This window comes from Vulpes lagopus, chromosome 10 (assembly GCF_018345385.1).
Source record: "Vulpes lagopus strain Blue_001 chromosome 10, ASM1834538v1, whole genome shotgun sequence".
Taxonomy (NCBI): Eukaryota; Metazoa; Chordata; class Mammalia; order Carnivora; family Canidae; genus Vulpes; species Vulpes lagopus.
The window spans coordinates 75,503,608-75,517,161 of NC_054833.1; the positions used below are offsets into that span (position 1 = coordinate 75,503,608).

At 39.1% G+C, this 13,554-nt stretch overlaps 1 pseudogene; it reads right to left on the reverse strand.

Moving 5' to 3' along the window:
* Window positions 1-12,323: 12,323 nt before the first annotated feature.
* On the reverse strand, window positions 12,324-12,461 carry LOC121501083 (annotated as a pseudogene).
* Window positions 12,462-13,554: the final 1,093 nt, after the last annotated feature.

Below are 13,554 nucleotides of genomic sequence, written 5' to 3' on the forward strand. Positions count from 1 at the left end.
TTCTTTCTTTCTTTCTTTTTCTTTTTTTTTTTTTTTTAAGGAGAATAAAGAGATTTAATAGGACAAAGGCAGGTAGTGGACTGCGGAGGGAGATCGCCACAGGCTATTAGCCTAAAATTTCTGCTTGACAGATGGAACTGCTTAGAGACTATCATGCGATGTTTTGGGCTTTTTTTTTTTCCTGTCCCCCCCCCCCCCCCTTTCGACTTTAGGTCTGATTCAGTATCTGTTTTTCACAGCCACTTCTCTCAAGAACGTGAGCTGTGCATTTAAAAAAATGTTTAGTTCAGTTTTCCTGTCTTACACATCTCATTGGAAGCAAAGCGAAAAGTCTAAAACTAAATCTGGGAACAGCTGAACAGGTTTTCCAAGGAGTGAAAAAAAAAATTCTAGGGAAAAATATTTCTCCTTTCTTACCTTATTTTTAAAAGATTAACTCATTAGTTAATTTGGTTGTGAAGAATATAAACATGAAACAACAGTGGTTGAGTCCTTTGATTTTTGGTTCGGCTGGCATCGTATTTAGGTGTGTGTTTTTATGTGAGGAAATACATTACTGATATTTCACAAGTTCTAACCTAGGCTAGGCTGCACGCCATCTCTATTTTTTGGTGTTCTATTTTTTTTTTTAATTGATTCTGAGCTTTTCTCTGTGAATAAAGTGATCAGTCATTATCAATTCAGTTTCACACAATTCAGGCTAAACTTGACATGAGTACTTCCTTATTCAGGGAAAATCACATCTGATTTCCTTATTGTAACCAAGCCATGTTCTTCACAGGGGTTTTTAACCACACATCCTCTCTTTAGAGGAAAAAAATAAACCACAGCACGGTCCTACCAATAAGAGTGACTGTAAAAATGATTTTTTTTTTTTAAGTGAGAAGTTCAGGCAACTGCTAAATTTCAAGTCATTTTACTCAAGGACTGAGAGGGGAGAAGAACTAGAGAAAATACCTTGTATTTGTTATGTTTTATTCTTTCAAACTGTGTGAAACTAGGAACTGCAGAAATACCTTTATAAGAGCCGTGTACCAGACACATCCTTTTTTTTTTTTTTTTTTTTTCCTGGATACAAGTGGTTTCTTGATCCCCAAGAACCTAGCAGTGATATTACAGTTCTCTACACTGCAGGTCTTCTGTATAGGCACTCCCGAGCCTGGGGGAATTTATCTACAGCATTTTTCAGGGCGATTGAATTGTGATTATTTAAAAAGTTGTACATTTACAGCCCAGCTATCCTGTGGATTTTTTTCTAGTCACATTTTCAACTGAATAATATTTAGATGTACTTATTCAGGACACCTTTTATAAAAGGTGAAATTTGGTGGCATTTGCTTTCCTATTTCTAACCTTTTCCTGAGTAGGTGTTATTTTAACCATTTAGCATAAGGTAAATAGCTGTTTTGACAAAAATAACTTCAGTAAAGTGAATTTTATCCAGTTGCATCTGAAATGTTTTATAATTTAAAGCATCATGCACAGACTGCTTTTACCAAATGAGCCGCAAATGTAACAAAAAGACATTTTTCTCTCTCCCATCCCTCATTGTGATGGGATTTTTTTTCCTAATAATATGGGAGTAGGAAGTGGTATTGAGAATTATTATCAACTATGGCTATTGCCGTCACTCTTAGAAGCATCTTTACTTTCTTTATTACTCTGGACTTAGCTCTCTTTTCAGAAAAAGAGTCTGCAGCAGCATAGGAAATGTTAAGTTACCTTCAGTGTCCACAAGCAAATGTACCTTCTGCTAGGATCTTGCCCTGAGCTTGCCAGCCAAAACATTTATTGCCTTGTGTAGCTGCAGTGTCATTAAAATGACCTGGCCTTTCTGCAGTTTACCAGTTAGAGAAAGAGAAGGAAAAATGCTGGAAATTCTACATAGAATGTAAAATAACATAAACCCGAAAAAATAGGGGCGGGGGGGGGGGAGAGGGAATAAGAGAATAAGAAAAGAAATGAAGCAGCATTCTGCACTTGAATCAACCTCCTATTTCATTTCATCCTCTCTTACTTGCTTCTGAAAAGCGGACAAAACCAAAGCGTCTTCGCTTTAGGGTCTTCTCAGCATTCTCCAGGGCATGAAGGCATATGGGCATTTTGGATTCCTGAGCCCACAGCCTGAACAATTTCTAAGTATGTCCTACAGCAGGCTCTGAAATTGGAGGTATCCCTTATCTGAGCTCTTGCGTTTCTGAGACTCGGAACACCCTGTGCGTGTCCATTATTTATGAATGAATGGGGCACAAGGTACACTGGAGTCCAGATTTTACTTTGTGAATGATGGAGGCACCCAGGAAGGCTTTACAGGAGATGGTACAGTAGTTTTGAACAAAGAAATGAGAAATATTATTGGATAATAGTGTTTTAAATCCAGAACAATTAGGTGCATTTAACTTTATCATTGTTCTCTAAGAGGCTGGTGGAAGCTGTCCTTTCTCATACAGCAATCAGTCTTTTCACAGTGTGGCCCGTTGTTAATAGCCTTAAAACAAGATTAAATAAAACATGTTAAATATTGCAATTATTGTGGGAAATAAAATTATTTGGTGAGCATAATAGGGAGCAATTCAAGCATTTAACATGATCCAGGAAATGCTACTCCAAACAATTGCATTTGCTTTATGCATTTTTCCCCTTTGATTGCTGACAGATGCCTTTTTGGAAACAAACATCTAAATGGTTTGCTTTCAGTCAGAAAAAAAAATATAACAGAAAGTGGCTACATGTTTTGAATTTAACTCTTGTCATTTGAATACTTCTTTCCACGGCACGTGAATGAATCTGAGGCAAAAAAGGGACCGTCATCAAGAAATAGCCCCATCAGGATTTGGACTTTCTTCCTTCCCTTGAGCAGGTTTTATAAGAAGTGGGAATCCTCTGGCTCTGAAGTCAAGTGGTGGGTTAAACCGCTGGGCATTCCGCGCGGCATGAGGAATACGGCCTGGTGACTGTGGGGAGCATTGGAGAGGGAATCGTTTTCCCCTAGCATGAAACCTCTGGCAAAGAGCAAATCACTCTCCGGACTCCTGGCTCTTGTGGCCAACGCGCCCCAAATCGGCTACCTCCTTCTGATGAATGGGAAGAACCCCGGAGAGCTGAGGGGGTGGGGGAGTCCCATCTGTATCTGCTACAGTGCACTTGGATAGAGGCCCCAAAGCCTCCGCTGCCGACAGGTGTACAGTGCTAAGGAGGGGCTTGCGTTTGTCAGATGCTGCTAAAAGGCAACATGAAATGGAATATTAATGATTTTCAGAGGCTGGACAGTAAGTAGAGTGGTTGAGAACACTGTTTCTGAAGTTCAATTGTCCTTATCCTGGCTTGGCTGGTTACTAACTGTGTGACCACTCCCAAATCACTTAACCTCTCTGATTCTCTGTGTCCTAAATAGGAAACTGAAGATAATTTGTTAGTTAAGTAGATAGATGGATAGTTACTTAGCAAAAAATATGCATAAATTCAATAGTTCCTCATATGTTATGAGTGCTCAAGCAATGTTACTATTTTGTTATCGATGTTTTGTTATTATTCATCTGTTGAGCTAAATCCCCTCCTTTTTCCCTTATGATCCTGCCTGGTGAGGCTGGGTTAGGTCCCTTCTCTTTGATCTGAGGATCTAACAACAGCCTAATAAATCTAATAGTCTTCTAATTATCTGTACCTTGCCCCGTTGCAGCTCTTAGCACCCTGTATGTATTCTTCTCATATTTACACAACCTTTTCTTTCTGGCTCTAACTGTTGCCTCTCCTAGTGCATCGTCTGCCTTTGCAAGTTAACTTCTCTCTTTGAGACCCCAGGCCACAGTGATCTCTAGAGCGTTTGAATTTCTGTTGCCTTCCTTATCTGTATCATTCATTGGTACTTCATGTAAATTCACTGCATTGTTATTAATCTTTAATGAATATGTCATTCATTCAGTCATTCACTTACCCATTTAACAACAACCTCTGCAACGTGGGCAATTAATGTTTTTTCTTCTTTTTTTCAAGTTTTGTTTCTAGAGCCACTGGAAAATTGAAACTCTAGAAGAGTAACCTGATTTTCAACGCATCATATAATGACAACTGACATGTATTGAATACTTTCCCTTAGAGCCAGGTGCTGCTCTGAGATCTTTTTTATTTTCAGAGAGGTCCTCATGATGTAGGATCTATCATTAACCCCATTTACAAATTAAAAAACAACAACAACCCAGGCTCCAAGAGTTGAAGCAATTTGTTTAGGGTCCTGGAGTTAGAGATGGAAGGATTTAGGAATTATGACTTTGGAGTTTCACCACTCTGGTGTTGCCTCTCAAACTATGAAAGCGGAAATAACAGAACTTAGCACCTGCTATGTGCCAGGTACTTTTTAAGGTGACTTTGGGTATGATAAGTCACTTAACCTTCACAAAAATCCCAGAAGTTCATATTATTATTTTGAATTTGCAGATCAGGGTCAAAAAGTAAGAGTCTTGCCTACTGACACCTACTCAGCAGGGAGATCAAAGATTCAACCCTATGTCTATTTGCCTAAAAGATTTTTCCTACTCTAATAAGGTAGCTCTCAGAAGACTTTAAAAAATTTCTTTCATAGAGTTGGATGCTAGGCTTAACAAATGTTTATGGCTTTGGATAGCTAGGCTGTTGGAAATCATGAAATTGGAAATGTATACTTTTGCTGACACTGTAGAGAAGTTTAGTTTAGGGCAAGGGGTATTTAAGACCTCTTTTTAAAAGCCTGTATTGAAGAGGGATTATCTACTATTAATACCTAGGTCTTTTTTCTAACCTTAATCAGGTGGAAAATCCTAAAATGGTGTTCAGGACATCAGTGTCTAACCCTGAAAATGAATGTGGACTCACACAGAAGCTTTGGAATAAGAGGAAGAATCTACACAAAAGGATAGATAGTCTAATTACTCCAGAGCCCAGAAAAATGCCAAGGTCTTTGGTGGCAGATTTATCCCTACTTGATGAAAAGTATCGAAGTCTTCTGAACAGGTACACATCATTACTGGGCATGAGTGTGGGGACTTAAATAAAACCAGTGTCCCAAGTCACCTGGCATGGTTTTCTCACCGTATGGCAGAAGCAAATGCTACAAAGCTGAAAAGGGCAGAATTGAAGAAAATGCCAGGGGGTCCAGACAGCCCCATCCGTTTTAGCGATATGCCCAGAGATTGCCCAGATTTTTGAACTAGGATATATAGATATTTTTTTTTCTCAAGAAAAATATTGATGTTTTTTTTTCAGCAGAAACTCACCCTCCATGCCCTGCAAAGAATTCATTTTCTTCCTAGTGGCAGTTCTTATACTTCGTTTTCATTTAGAAATTCTTTGACTTGGACTTTCTCTGCATTTTCTGTTAACCAGCTGCCACCCAAGATTGGACTAAACCCTCTGCCCCCTGTTAAAAAAGAAAAAAAAGGAAAACTGCATACAGCACAACCCTCTAATAAGTATATTCACAACTTCTACGCAAGGCGCTTAAGAAAACTAAAAGGTTAATATATTCTAACTAGATGTTGGGTGTAGAATGTCAGATCTGTCAAATTTCATTATAACTTGCTGCTCATTGAAAAAGATTTGATTTCTTTTGCCACTGTCCTACTATGTTCAAGTCACAGACTGCCAGCAGCAGCCCACTGAAGACCACAGGCTGGCAGTGAGCGGGCTCGAGTGGGAAACCAGCCGCAAGGACCATCTGTTTCCGATTTCTAGCTGAGCCAAGATGTGCGGTGAAGTGCATTCCATTCACCAGGCCAGCTTCTCCCCTGCTCAAGTTATTAGTGTTACAAGTGAAATTATCTTTTCCAAACAGCAGGGGAGCTATAATCCTTATGGAACAGGACCTTAAAACGCACACTCGCACTCACAAAACACACACCCACATACACATGCGTGCACAACATTCAGACATCTTTTGTTAAAGTTGTGTGTAAGGCTGCTTGTAAATCTAATTACAGTCTTCATGGGGTTTATAAAGTATGTTTTATTAAGCATGATAACCTCTGAGGCAGCAGCTTATACATTGGCCTCATTTAATCTAATTGAATGATCAAATATCTTTAGGATGCTTTTGTGGGCATGGTTGAAAAAGACAAGACGGATGTATTTAAACCATCTTAAAATGTAACGGCTTTCAGAAGCGTAGTGGGTTTTTAGGAATAATCAATGGGAGCCCTTGCTTGGGGGGCCCAAGTGAGCCAATCACGTGCAAATAAGACAGTGCTGAGGCGAGTTGGCCAGTTATTAAATCCTCAAGGTGCCAAGTGACTGGTTGTCACCATGTAAGTTGGGACTATACGTGTTTGTCATTTGGGGTTGATCTTTCTCAAGGCTGACCATTTTTTAAAAAAATATGGAAGTGAATTAGCACAGCTGATTGTGTGATAGTGTAATAGAAATAGCAAGAGAAGTCAGGAGGGTTTAATTAATTAATGTAGTAAACATGCATCTAGTAACTCATGTTTGCCATTGGGCTAGGTGGTCAGGATACAAATAAGAAAGACTTGGGAGCTGCCCTCAAGGAGCTTTTGGGTGCTTCTATTACAGCGTGATGGAAACATGGTGGTGGCCTAGTGGTGGTTCTTCCACATTTGATGCATGACTCTGGATTGTCACATGCCCTCTACAGGCTGGTCTGTAAAATGGAGATGGCAATGGCTGACTTTTAGGGAGTGTTGTCAGAATTAAATGAACTAACATATGTAAGAGGACAAAGCCGGTGATAAGAATTTAGCAGGTGTTCAATATATGTTAGTTTCTATTCCCTTGTAGTTATTCTGGGAGTACTCAAGAACCTTGAGTGACCTTCCAATAGATTTCTCCTTGGTGGATGAGTAGCTCAGTGGATCTGGGGAGGTGGCCTCGGTTGTGGGTCTCTGGTCATGCCAGCTAGCCCCAGACCATTTCAGAGGGCAGGGCCTGCAGAGGGCGCCATACAGAGTCATGAATAATTAGGAACCTAATTTGGTTCATGGTGAATGAGAGACTGAGTCTGATTTCTCCAAAAATGAACTTTTTTTTTTTCTTTTCAAAGACCACATACATTTATTTCACATGAGAAGAGGGAGGTAACATGACAAAACGTGTTAGTTTGTAGATTAAGAAAATGAGGCCCAACAGAGAGAATTACCTGGAATTACCCAGCCAGTTCTGAGATCTCCAATCCAGACATCCAAATATTCAGTGTCTCTGTTTGCTGCTGTATCACTTGTTTCCCAATGTTTGAAGAGCTATGTCCTGAATTCTGTAATCAGTTGGATTCAGATGCACATGAGACCCTGCCACAGCTGCGCCTGCTGATTATATTATACACCTGGCAGTTGCGTCATTGCGCTTTACTTGTGTTTACAGACAGAAATGGAGGCATCTAGCAAAGCTCTCTTACTGGATCAATGCGAAAACTAAGGACCAGTGTCCTTGGTAGAGTACCCAAAAGCAAACTTTGATTCTTGTGTGAGACTTGGGGAAATTTGTGTGTAAGAATTTTATTGGGGTGGCTGTCAGGATCAATACCTACAGAGAAGTAAAAGAAGGAGGAGTTACAAATCCATGCAGTCCCAACAGAGGTCTAGGTAATCCTATAGGGAACCCAGAGGCTGGAATGGCCCTGTAGAACTGTTCCAAATTGGGCAAGTGGGCCAAGCCTTTGTACTCTCACAATGACTGGTTGTTGAATGTGAGCCATCTCAGGCAAAAAGAAGAGACTTTTGACTAGACGGACCTTTCAGCCAAAGACAAAATCCAGAGGGGTTTTAGCTGAGAGCTGTCAGGCTCCAATGTTTCCAATAGCTGGAGGGGATCTAGGTGGTGTGCCAGAGGATCCATTGGTACCCAGAGAAATCAAATGGCTTGCATAAAGACACCTGCCAAGTTAGTGGTGACTCGGGCCTGAAATTAATGGGTCCCGGTCCATACCTCTATTAGACTCCCAAATGACGAGGAAAAGGTTTTATGTCCTATTTGAGCAGAATCTACACAGTATATCCAGGAGCACCCCTTCTCATTGAGGAACAATGGAAGGTAGGGAAAGAAAGCCAAGACAATGAGGACACTGTTGAGCATTTCTTGGATTTTTCTCCAGTTGTCCAGTGGCAGGTACCTTCCTTGGCATACGCAAGAGTTCAGAGAGTGAATGAAAGAGAGATCTGGAGTGTGACTCTAAACTCATGCAGTCAGATCACTATTTGAATCACCAAAAAGCATCCTGGAAGAAGCATTCCAGGATGTGTTGGCATCTCCCTGGGACACTGTTTCAGTGGAGAAAGAGTTTGGGTGAGAGAAGGTGGAAGCAAAGGGCAGCAGTGAAGTGAAAAATTGGTGTTTCATAGTCCCTGTATTTTCATCTCAAAGAAGCTCTTCTACAGAGTACCTAGTCAAGAAAAGAAAAGAAAAAAACCTAAAGTATGAATGGTGGGGGATGATTAAATTCTTTGCTTTACAGGAGAGCTTGGAGAATAAATCTAAGCTCCCATAATCTTTTAAAAAGAGCAAATTTGCCAGTGGCAAGATTTCATTGTTTTTGATGGCTGAGTAATATTCCATATTATATATATGTGTGTGTATAAAATATACATATACATATATGATCATATATATATCATCTTCTTTATCCATTCATCTGTCAATGGACATCTAGGCTCTTTCTCTATTGTGGGTATTGTGGACATTGCTGCTATAAACAATGGGGATGCATGTACCTCTTTGAATCACTAGTTTTGAGTCCTCTGGTTAATACCTAATAATGCAATTGCTGGGTTGTAGGGTAGTTCTATTTTTAACTTTTTGAGGAACCTCCATACTGTTTTCCATTTGCAACGATGTGGGTAGAACTAGAGGGTATTATACTAGGTGAAATAAGTCAGTCAGAGAGAGACAAATACTATAAGATTTCACCCATATGTGGAATTTAAGAAACAAAACATATGAACACAGGAGAAGGGAAGGAAAAATAAAATGAGATGAAAACAGAGAGGGAGGCAAACCATAAGAGATTCTTTTTTTTTTTTTTTTAAGAGATTCTTAACTATAGTGAACAAACTGAGGGTTTCTGGAGGGGAGGTGGCTGGGGGGATGGGGTAACTGGGTGATGAGCATTAAGGAGGGCCCATCACCCAGTAGAATGAGCACTGGGTGTTATATGAAACCAATGAATCACCACTACCCCTGGAACTAATAATACACTCTATGTTAACTAAATTGAAATTTATTTATTTATTTATTTATTTATTTATATTTTATTTATTCATGAGAGACACAGAGTGGTAGAGACATAGGCAGAGGGAAAAGCAGGCTCCCTACAGGGAGCCTGATGCGGGACTCAATCCAGAACTCTGACTACACCCTGAGCCAAAGGCAGATGCTCAACCACTGAGTCACCCCAGTGCCCCCTAAATGGAATTAAAAAAAATTCCCCAAAAACAAAAAATTAAAATGAAGCACAAATGCAAACCACCAGAAAAAAAATAAAAAGAGTAAATTTGTTTAGCTTTGAAAGAAGGCTTTTAGCTCTCTTCTACCCCAACTAATCCTGGCTCTTTCTGTTCCCATTACACCATCAATTGGATTCTTTTATTTGCTATAACATTTAAAAATATATATGAGAATATAACATATTTAGAAGAAGCCATCTTGATTTTTGAGACATTGTCCTTTCTCTGTTCCACTAGCAGAGAACATGATGTAAATGACTTGGGAATCCATGGGGCACAGAAAATCTCTAAGTTGGTACCTTTTCCCTGGACCTTGATGGGACAATTCAAGAGACTTATTTCTGCCTTGTTCTTCACTGTCCCAACACGATGGTCAGCCATTTCTACAGGGGATTGTGGACTGCCCCTTGTGAGAAGCAAATATAGGATTTCCACATGCACTTTGGGAACTTTTCCTTTCACTTCTTTCCTAATGGTTGGCGTGGACTCTTTTCCTACTCTCCTGCCTTCCTATATCCTCTTACAGAACCTGTATTTATAGTTGAGAACTTTTTTCATTTTTCTCCCCCATCCCTCTCTTCCTCCTTTCCTCTTGTCCTTCCTTCCAACATTTATGGAGCACCTCTTATATTCCAAATACTGTGCTAGTTACTAAGCAGGTTCAATTATAATTAAGACAGGAACCCACTTTCATGGCACTTGCCCTTAGGGCAGGTTAAGCAAGGCATCCCAATTGCAGTGTGATAGCCACTGTGATGGGAACCTACATGGTGCTAAGGGAGGACAGAGAAAGGGCACCCAGCTTATTATAGGGCTGGTGGTAGGGTGGGTTGGTTGCATTTCCTGCAAGAAGTGACAGTGATGTTTGGTTTGAAGAATGAAAAAGTATGGCAAAGACAGCTATGAGAAGGAGGATGATGGCAGGAGTTTTTTTTCTAGAAAAGAATAATACAGCAAAGACCTGAGGGAGAGCCTGGTAAGCTGAAAATAGCCCAGTGTGCTTGGAGAGTCTCACATTACCTGATCTTCACATTCTCTCTGTAGATGGATCTACAGCTCACCATCTGTTTTTGTATGGCCCACAAGCTAAGAATAATTCTTACTTTTTAAATGTTTGGGAAAAAATGAAAAGAAGAATAATATAGTGTAACATGGAAATGATATGAAATTGAGATTTCAGTATCCATAATAAAGTTTTATTGGACACAGGCATGCTCATTTGTTTGCACGTTGCTTATGGCTGCTTTCACACTACATTTGCAGAGTAGAGTACTTTAGGGCCATATGGTGTACATCATATGGCCCTAAAAACCTAAAATATTTACTATCTGCCCTTACAGAGAAAGGTTTGCTGACTCCTGGCCTAGTGGTTGGGGCTTAGGGCCTGCAGTCTGTGGGCTTGGATTCAGACCCTGCCTGAGTCTTCAACTTCTAGTGATGTGACCTTCAGCAAATTTCTTAAACTGTCTGTATGCCAGTTTACTCACTTGAAAACTGGTAATAATAAAACTTTACAGGCTTATGAAAATTGAAAGAGATATTGCCATGTAAAATTCCTGAGAATAGGAAATGCTGGAATAAAATTATTTATTAAAATAATTAATGACTATTTCAACCATTTTAAGATAATAATAACATTTGTGATAAGATAAATATGATAACATTGTGAGTTGCCATATTCATTGCTGGAATAATTGCCTTGGGAATTATCAATTGAAAAATATTTCCTGTTAATAGATTAATGGGGAAAGAGAAAGTCATATTTGTGAGTGAGAAGAGAAAGCTGTGAGTTGCTAGAACTTCTCTCAAATAATTATAGCTAAAATTGATTGAGAGCCTGCCATGACGTGTGTTACTAAGTACTCTATGCACATAGTCTTCATTTGATCATCATTTCAGACATATGAGGTAGCTACTCCTGTTGCTCGGTTTTGCAGGTGAGAAGAACAAAGCTTGGAGCAGTTAAGTTAATCCAAGCCAAACAGCCAGAAGGAGGTAGATTCATGATTTGAACCCAAAGTGGTCTGATGCCAAAGTTTCTGTTTTAACTACTGTGCTTTTGGAAAAATATTCTAATGAAAACCAGTGACCTACATTACAGGGCCCAGAGATGTGCCTGTGGCTGGCACATCGGAGCATCACTCTGAGCTGAGCTCTGCAGAAATGCTGGTTGCTATTGCTACTGCCCAGGGTCCATTCTAGGGTCAATTTCTCAGAAACTTCCCATGAGAACTACAACCAACATTATTCCTTGAGGATTGTCCTATTCGGAGTGGTCCTGCATGTAATCTGTTATTTGGGTATGGGGATATGGGTATGGTTGCACTTGGGGTGGACAAGAACGAGTTTGGGTGTTAAATGCGGATAAAATGTTATGATTAACAAAGAAAATCTATTTTCTTTGAGAAAGAAATTGGAAATCTGTTGACTGGTGCTTTCTTTCAGAAATAAAATAGATTTTCTTTGTTAATCATAACAAAATCTATTTGGTCTTCAAGTATTATTTAGGGACATGGGAATTTGCTCACAATTCTTTTACCAAAAACCAAACCCATACCATGATTGCAGTTCAGTAATAATGTGTATACATGTATGTATTTTCAAAAAGATAGGGAAAGAATATACCAGGATAATCAGTAGTTTCTCCCTGTGTGTTGAGGGAATAATGGTGAATATAATTATTATTAATCACTACTTTCTTTTTCTGGAATTCTAAAACAATGAAAATAAGATAAGAAAATAATAAGATAAATGATGTGGAACTATTTATCAAAAAACTTAAAAAATCTTTAAATTCTTCAATGTCATAATTTTACTGTGGCACACTATCATAAACATGGATCAACTATTATATATACAGATATATGTTCATTTTAGCACTATTTGAAATAGTAAAAAAAAAAAATTTAAAATGTCCTTCATGGCACAACTACATCAAAGCATATTAGGTAGCCATGAAAGAAAATGTTTACAAATGGAAAATGCTTATGCTATTATACTGTACTCCACTTGATCTTAGCCAAAAGGCCGAGAAGCAATTGCTATTATACTGTAAATAAAGCAGGGTATAAAATTGAACATACAGTATGAGCACAGTTCAGTGAAAGCTCAGTGATCTACTCATTAAAAGACAGAAAGAAAACACATGCAAACGTTAGTGGTTGTGTATATAACTGGTAGGATTATACATTTTTCTCCTTTTCCTGCTTCTCTGCAATTTCAGAATCTCCTTTAATAAGTGGATATCATTTCTATAATGAAAACAAATAAGCATTAAAAAACTATGGAAATTGGAAATCTGTTGACTGGTGTTTAGTCTTAAATATGTCCCCCTCTCTCCACGACCCACTGCCTGACCCTTTATCTCTCCTCATTTTCCAGATTAGCCTCAAGTGGCTTAATGAGAACTCGAAGAACATCAAGTTGGGAACTGGGAGATGTGGATTCTAGCCAAGAATGCCACTAACTCACTGCATACTCTGGGGTGAGTCCCTTTTCCTTTTGGGGCTGCAAGCTCTTTATCTATAAAAGGAGGAGAGCTTAGATTACATCAGGGCTTCTTAAGGGACTTGGGCTGAGAGGGAGTGAGATCTCAAAGGTGGTGTGTGTTGTCTGAAATCTGGATCCCTCTCCTCCAACCCAACACAATACAAGTTGTTCTCCTTTTATAGTTTCTTTAATGAGTTTACTGGACAAGTTAAGTGAAGAATGATTCCAATGTTAATTGAAGTTTCAAAACCATTGTATGGGACACTCTAGATTGTTGATATCTAGATCATCGACTACTTAACAGGGTGTAGCTACTGTTCATGACTCTATTTTAATTTTAAATTTTTTATTGTGATAAAAACATATAACATGAAATCTAGATTCTCAAGTTTTTTAAGTGTACAGTACAGTATTGTGAGCTATATGCATGGTGCTGTAGATCTCTAGAACTTTTTCATCTTGCATGATAGAAACTCTATACTCGTTAAATAACAACTTCCCATTTCCCCCTTCCCATGGCCCCTGGCAACCACCTGTTTACTTTCTGCTTCTAAGAGTTTGACTACTTCAGATATTTCACATAAGTGGGATCATGCAGTATTTGTCTTTCTGTGACTGGCTCAGCAGAATGTCTCTAAGTTTC